This window comes from Athene cunicularia, assembly GCF_003259725.1.
Source record: "Athene cunicularia isolate RWA chromosome 27 unlocalized genomic scaffold, athCun1 chr27_part1, whole genome shotgun sequence".
NCBI classification, from domain to species: Eukaryota; Metazoa; Chordata; class Aves; order Strigiformes; family Strigidae; genus Athene; species Athene cunicularia.
The window spans coordinates 4,345,354-4,352,878 of NW_020799138.1; positions in this window are offsets into that span (position 1 = coordinate 4,345,354).

The following is a 7,525-nucleotide window of genomic DNA, read 5'->3' on the forward strand; positions in this document are numbered from 1 at the left end:
AGCGTGGCGCAAGGTGCCACAGTAGCCTGGCATCCCTGGGGGTCCCTTGTCCTCCCCTCGGGCAGAGGGGTGTCCGGGAGAAGGGGGGTGTTTTGCCTGGAGCCGGTGGGTGGCACTGCGGCCCCGCAAGGCTGCCTTGGGCGCTGACATCGGATCCAGGGTGTCAGCCCTGGAGCGCACAGTGTCCCCACGCAGACCGCCCTGGACACAAGGCTCAGCCGGCGTGGAGGGACCCTGGCACGTCCTGGGGGCTGCCAGCTGCTGGGCCTGGGTGCCAGCACCCAATGACTCTACTCGGGGCCCTGAGAGCACCCAGGGAGTAAGGTAAGGGGGCCACGCTGCTTTGGGGGAGCGTGCGCCCAGCCCCGCACATGTCCCAGGGCTGGGACCTCCCAGGGTATCCCTCTGCAGCTCTGGCCAGGTGAGGGTTAATCAGCGATGGGAATGGGAATAAGGCTTAGGGCTGGGAGAGCTGTGCCTTTGCCTGTTGCTTCTGTCCCTGCCTGCATCCCTTGCTTCTCCGGGGGCTGCCAGGCCACCCTTCTCGGGTGCCAAGGGTGCCCCCGATGCCAGTGCCTGCACCTGCTCCTTCATCCCTGCTCTGGGAAGTTCCTGGTGCTGCGGCTCAGGGATTTCTCCCTGCAAATGTTCCTTCCCCACGCCCCGGCTCGCTGGGGCAGCTTGTTTCCACCCTGCTCTGTGCAGGCAGCTCTGACTCTGCCCAGCTCCTGCCTGCGCAGAGAACAGCCAGAGCTTGGCCCCACAGAACTGACATGGATGTAGCCAGCCCCACAGTAGGGCGAGGGTCTGGATGCACCCGGCACCAGTGGCTTCAGGGAAGGGTTCAAACCAAGGCACCTGAAACACCCCAGGGTCCCACAGGCTATGCCAAGCATAGCCTTTATCCCCTGCTGTCACCCCAAGGGCATGTTTTTAGCACCCAAATTAGCATTGAGAGTACCCCTGGGTACCCGAAGCTCCCATTCCGGTTGGGATTTAGCTGGTTTTGCAGGCAGAGCTGTGCCCTCGTGCCAGCCCAATGCCTGGCTGGGCACCCCAGGGTGGCCCCCAGCTTCAGAAGGGCAGGAGACACATCCCAGGGTTTCCACCCTCCTGTGCCTCACCACAGGTTTGCTCTAGGCTATAAGCAAAGGGAAAAAAGACCAGCTCAGCTTGCACAGGCTTTCCAGTAGTGACGAGGCCGGGTTTGGGGCAGCTGGCAGCTGATGGGACCCACTAAGCATTCCCTGAATTTCCTTCTGTGACCAACAGACCATGTGGAAAGTGCCCGCATCCACAGCAGGAGGATGTCCCTGTCCCTGTCCGTCCTCCTCACCGGCCAAAGCCACCGACCGCACAGGGAATGTTCTTTTCCCGTGGGTATAAGGCTGTTTCTTTGTTGCTGAGCTCCCCACGGGCTCCCAGTGCTCTTTGCCCTAGTTGTAGCAAGTCCCTGGGAGCTAACATGGGGCTCTTCACTCTCTCATTCACTTGTTTAGCCTCTCCAAGCCTGGCTTGAGCTCCAAGCCAGTAAAAAGAGCCCTGGGATCTGTTTTTAATTGAAGAAATCAACGTTATGCTTCCCAAAGCACACCTTTGGCATCTCTTGTGCAGAGCTAATTCTCTGTCCCATGCTGCACGACCTCTCCCCGAAGAGCTGAACCCGGTCTCCTGAGCTGCCTCATTTACTCAGTCTCGAACAGAAAAGGAAAATTATTGACTGAAAAGCAGAATCGAATCAAGGAACTTCACTTCCCAGCTCCCAGGGTGCTCAGGTCTACAGTCTTGGCCCTGTTTTTATGGATTGTGTGGGATGCCAGCAAGCACAAGGAGCCCATGGGTGAGGGGCTGGAGGCAGGGAAAGGCAAATTTCCATGGGAATGCACCAAGAAGGGAAGCCAGGCTTGAGAGGGCAGGAGCTTCAGCTCCAGTAAAGCCCACACCAGCATGGAAAAGGTGCTAGAGGGTATTTTGGGACTGGATAATCAGCAGAAGAGTTGTACAGAGCCAGCGATGTTGGAGAGATGATGAGTCTCCTCTGACCAGGCTGGGTGCTGGGGTGGTTGCTTCACCCCCAACGCAGCCCCATGCACCCCAAAAGGGGTGAGACCTACAAGCTGAGCACCCCTCCATGCTCTCCTCCCAACCCTGGGTGCCCCCTGTGCACTCTACACACCCATGCAACTACCTGGGCATGCAAAGAGCCCCAAAAGGCCTCATCAGGCAGAACAAGAGAGGAGACAACCACATGTCAAGCCTTCCTTTTGCACTATCCTGTGCCACCCTGGTCTGGCTCAGACCCACGGGGGTCCCCCCAGGCAGGGTGGGCAGCAAGGGTGAGGGGTGCCAGTGTAGAAGCGGGGTGACCCTGCATGGCTGCTGATCCTCCAGGCCATCGGATGCTCCTGACATGGAAAGAAACACCGTGCTGGTGCAAAAGGCAACAGCGGAGGGCAGGCATGGGGGGAACAAAGCAGAAATGACAGATGCCCCTTGCTCACAAGCAAGAGGAGGAGCTGCGGCTGGTGCTGGGTGCTGCACAACGGGAATAACACTCCCAAAGTGCCACCAGCTCAGAGACAACATTGGCAGCAGAGTTGGCACCAAACTCCCCCCCACCCTCGCAGTTGTCCCTCTGCTCTTTCCAAGTGCATGTCACTTCTGGGAGAGATAGATGGGGAGGTGCTGGCAGGGTCCCTTCCCACCTCCCCTCCACCTCCCCACATCCCATTTGGTGCCAAAGCCAGCCCAAAGTCACCTCAACATCTGGGACGCCCTGTTCTACCACCGTGACTGCTCTGGGTGGCCATGTCGCCAGCCCAGAGCATGGCCAGAGTGGCCACAGTGCAGGGGTGCTCGGTGCCCACAGGACCCCGGGAGCGCTGGGCGATGCGGCCACGGGGGCTGCAGGCGCCGCCAGCCCCATGATTGGCGCAGCGGGGGACAAATGCCACAGCTGAGACGGGCCGAGGCTACCTGAAGGACCCCGCATGTCCTCAGGTTTCACTCATGACCATCTGACAGCAGCAGCAGCTGCTCTGCCAACAGGCACTCACTGAGCCAAAGCCTCTAGGAGTCGAAGGAGAGGGAAATTCTGGCCCTAAAAGGTCTCTCCTTGGGATTTTGCTCTCTCCACCCAACAGTAAGTACTGGGTTCACTCCTGGGCTGATGCCAGGCCACCGGGCAGGGTCTATGGGGTCTTGGATGTTCAGGGCTTTGTCATTCTCGCTGTGCCCAGAGTGGTACAAGCAATGCCCGGGGATTCACTGGAGGTGGATGGGAGCAGGACAACCCTCGCGGTCGCTGTGGTGGTGTTTAAGGCTGTAGGCACCCGCTGAACCCCCCTGCATGGAAAACAGCCTGTGATGGGGGGAGAAAGTCCCCACAAAGGTGCAGGCAGGGCACAGGGATGAGGCTGCCAGTAGCCACGAGACCCTCAGTGGCTGTGGACCCGCTGCCAGGAAGAGAGGGGACAGTGGGGGATGTGACGGGTAACCGGTTTCTGAGCCACCTTCCCACTCAGAGTAAGGGAGCTACAGGCAGGGCTTAAAAGTCACAAGTCGCCTTTCTCCTGGCTTCTCCTCCTGGAGATCTAAATATAAACCTCAGCTTGGCCAAGCCAAGGTTTCAGGAAAGGTCTGCTGGGTGCTCTGCAGTGTCTCCTTTCAGCAAGGCGCCTGTCCCCACGGAGCCCCTGTCCCCTGTGGGGGACCCAGGAGGGACCCCCATGGGGAGATGGGGGGAGGTGGGACCCCTCTGCCATGCTGAAACAGCGGTGACGAGGTGACATAAAAGTGGGGGGGCCATCATTTCCCTATTCAAATGCAGGGGCAGCGGGGTGCACACGCACAGCCTTTGGGGTGACACGGAGGCAGGGTGAGCCCAGTGTGGGGTTCAGGGCTCAGAGCCCCCCACAGGCAGCAGAGAAACAGGCAGTGGGTGGGATTTGGATCATTTTTTGGGTGCTGAATCCCCCCACGTGCATGCGGTGGGTACATGGGGCTGTTCAAAGATCCCATCACTCTCTGCATGTGCAGGGAGCCCTGTGCACCCCCAGTGCCATTTCAGGGTTTATCCAGAGGCAATCAGCCACTCACAACCATCCCCCTCAGCCAGGTCCTGCATCGCTACTCTGCTCCCCAGAGCCAGTGCTCAGTTGCAGAGTGAAGTTTGCAGATAATCACAGGCGTTTCCTCCCCTGCCCACACTGCTGCTGATAGAGGTGTGAGGGATCAGCCTGGGTATGCAGCAAGCAAAATGCACTGCAAAAGATTTAACAGCGGATATCAGCGAGGGGCAACAATTCCATAAAACCCTGGGGACAGCGGGACACCCCAGCTGGTCCCGTTATACAGGAGAGATCCTCACAGGGAGCCAGTGGATTGATACTGTTTGTGCTGGAGTTGCCTCCTCTAGTCCTGGATAGGAAAATCCCTGATGTTGTAACTGTCCAAGGGGAGAAGGGCATATTTACAGGAACTGGTTGAAGGACACAAAGTCCTGCTTTGCTTTGGTTGTGCTAATATTTAAATAGCATTTTCTATTTTCCAGTGGGTATATAAGGGTCCAGTGAGCATCATTCAGGATAAAAGGGCCCTGTGGAGCCACTGGGCAGCTCCATCTTCACTTGAGGAAACTTACTGGATTTGGGGGTAGGAGACCAAGCAGCCACAGGTAATGACAAGCCATCCAGCATCCTTCCTGTGTGCAGCAGGTTGGACTAATGAGGTCATTTATATGGAGGAGAGGAGAGGGGAGAACTTGGTTTGGGGAGTTTATGAGGGCAAAGAATCCAGCTATAGCTCCGGAGATGCCGGGTGCTCAGCCTCTGTGCCTGTCTGTCTGTCCAGCTGCCTCCCTCCTTGGTTATTTATACAGCTCTTGGGAACATCTCATCTTTGAGTCCCCCTTCTCCCGATCCAAGTGGATTTGAACAAGATCCCTTGGGAGCTGAAGGGCAAGAGGGGAGGTGCAGGGCTCAGCGCCTGACACTGGGCATGGGGAGGGCGGTCATGGCTGCAGGTGCACCATGTTGGTCCTGGTTTGCAGGGTGTCTGGTACCGGGTTTTGGGGTACAGAGACTGTGAGAGGAAATTGGACAACCTCGAGCCCCAGAATGCTTCAGGGACTCCTGTATTGCAAATCCCGTGGGAGCATCAGACCTGCTCCCAGCACTGCTCGCTGGTGATCCCTATGGGAGCCTCAGGGCCGTGTATTTCCTGGCATCCCTCAGAGGTGGCTGCATCATTGACCCCCCCTGTTCCCTGAGTCCGAGGGACCCCGTGGGAGGTAGCAAGTCATTAGGGCCCCACATCATCCTCCCTTCCCCCACATTGTCCCCTCACTGCCTTAGCAGCACTGCTCAGATCTTTTCCAAGCCTGACATGAGAGCTGCTGGCAGGGAGGAGAGGGAGCTTTGGATGACACCCGAGTGCAGGCAGTGGGCAGTGGGCAAGCGCAGGGTCCCTGCTTTAACCCTTCCCTGCCTGCTCGAGTCTCCACTGCAGCCAAAACACCCCCAAAATAAACCCAAGCAGCCATCCGCTCTGGTGTCCCTTTTCCAGCAATCCCCTCCAGGGGGTCAGTAGAGACAGTGGGATAGAAAGCAGGTGGGGATGGGGGGGTCTCCCCCCACACCACTGCATCCCCAGGCTCCAGGCAGGAGGGGGTTAGCACGTTGCTGCAGGATGTTGCAACCTCCTATTTCCATCTGTGGCCCGGGAGAGTATCTGAGGACTTCACAGCTTCCAGTGTATGTATGCCACCCCCACCTTTAAGCACATCGAGGTACCCTTGGTGGGGCTGCGGGCAAACAGGCATTGAAGTGCCAGGGTTCGAGTGAATTCAGGACAATAACAATCGGTGAATTGTATTAAATTAACAATGCTGGTGGCAGGAGCTGAGACGCCTCTGCAGGGCACGTATTTTGGGGGGTTTAGAGGTTTGTGTCCCAGGGGGAGGCTGATGCCCCCTTAGCATTTTCAGCCTTAAGGATTTGGGTCTCCAAATGAAGCCGCCAATGACACGGGCTTGGCTGCATCTTTGCAAGGAGCTGGGGCCAGGGAGCAGCATCTTGTTTGGCACGTGCAGAGCACCCATTGCCACTGGGGCCCTGCTGAAGGTGCTGCTGCAGCACACCATGAAACATGGGACTGTGCATCACGTCCTTCTCCCCCTCTGTGTAAATCCCCTGAGCGCTGGCACAGCCCTCGGCTCACGGGTGTCCTTGTCCCAAAGTGCATCGCAAGGCAGGGAGTGGGTTGGCTACTGCCAGGAAAGGGGCTGGAGAGCGCGTAGAGACGTCCTCTGGGTTTGCCTGAGAAAGGCAGCCTCTAGCAGGCAGAAAGCAGCAGAGTAGCATCATTCCCATGGCAGTGAATTCATTCATGTGCTTAAAATCAAGCATCACCTTTTGCATTTGGCCCACGCAAGCGTTGCTGTTGCTGTGGGTGACCTGTGGGTAACACACAGTGGATGACCTGGGCTGGGCTGGACTAACCTAGGGGACCATGATGGCACCTGAATCACAGGAACCTGCTGCAGCATCTCAGTCTCCCTGGTCTGGCCGGGGAAAGGCACCCACCAGCCCTGGGCTTGCTCCGGCGCTGTTTTCCAAGGGCTTTCAAGAGATCATCCCTTTTGCGGGGTATGGGGCAAACTGCAGGCAGCAGAGCTTCACCCGGCTCCCCGGGATGACAGATGCTGCTTGGAAGCATCCCACATTCCTGCCGGTGCAGTTGGCTTGGGCCACACTTCAGGCAAAGGAACAAAACACACCCAGAGGAGGGTAAAAAACCTCAGTGGTGACAGGAGTCGGCACAGAGGGGACATGTCACTAACAGGAGGCAGCAGCCCTCGCCGGACTTGGCGGGCGAGAGGCCGGTGTTTGAGCTTCATAGCCCATGGGACTTCCCAGCAGAGTGTTTAAAAAACTCAGGAATTCAAAGGATAATGCTGGTAAATGAAGAATTAGCTTTTTTTCCTCTTTCTCTAAGTCTTCTGAGCCCACCATTATTTGAAAATAGAGTGGGAAAAGGATTGGGGTGACTCTTAATATTTTTGTTGGTAGCGTTTTCTTTTCATGAAAACTTAGCACCACCTGCCTTTAAAACAGGGCAGCCTAAAAACGCGCAAGTTTATGGTGGGCTCAGAACCGCCACAGTGGTGGAGATCCAGCGTCCCACAGCGATGTCGTAAGAGGCATTTGTTTGCAGAAAGAAATTTTGGAGACTTTACCTGTCTTTTCAGATAGTCTTTGTAATGTAGTTACAGCAAAGTATTAAGGGACGACAATTTATCTAGGAATACTAAACATCAGGCTCTTAAATAGCACATTATCATGTTACAGAAAGGGACATAAACTTGTTTATAAAATGGCTAATTTTGTCTGGAACAACTGAAGGGTGTTTATCCTAGTTACTGCTAGAAACTCATAGAATCTCAAAAACGTTAATGCGGCTCCAGGGCCTGCTCAGCACACTGTTAAATCACCCATGTGCATGACTTAAAGCAAAGCTCTCCACC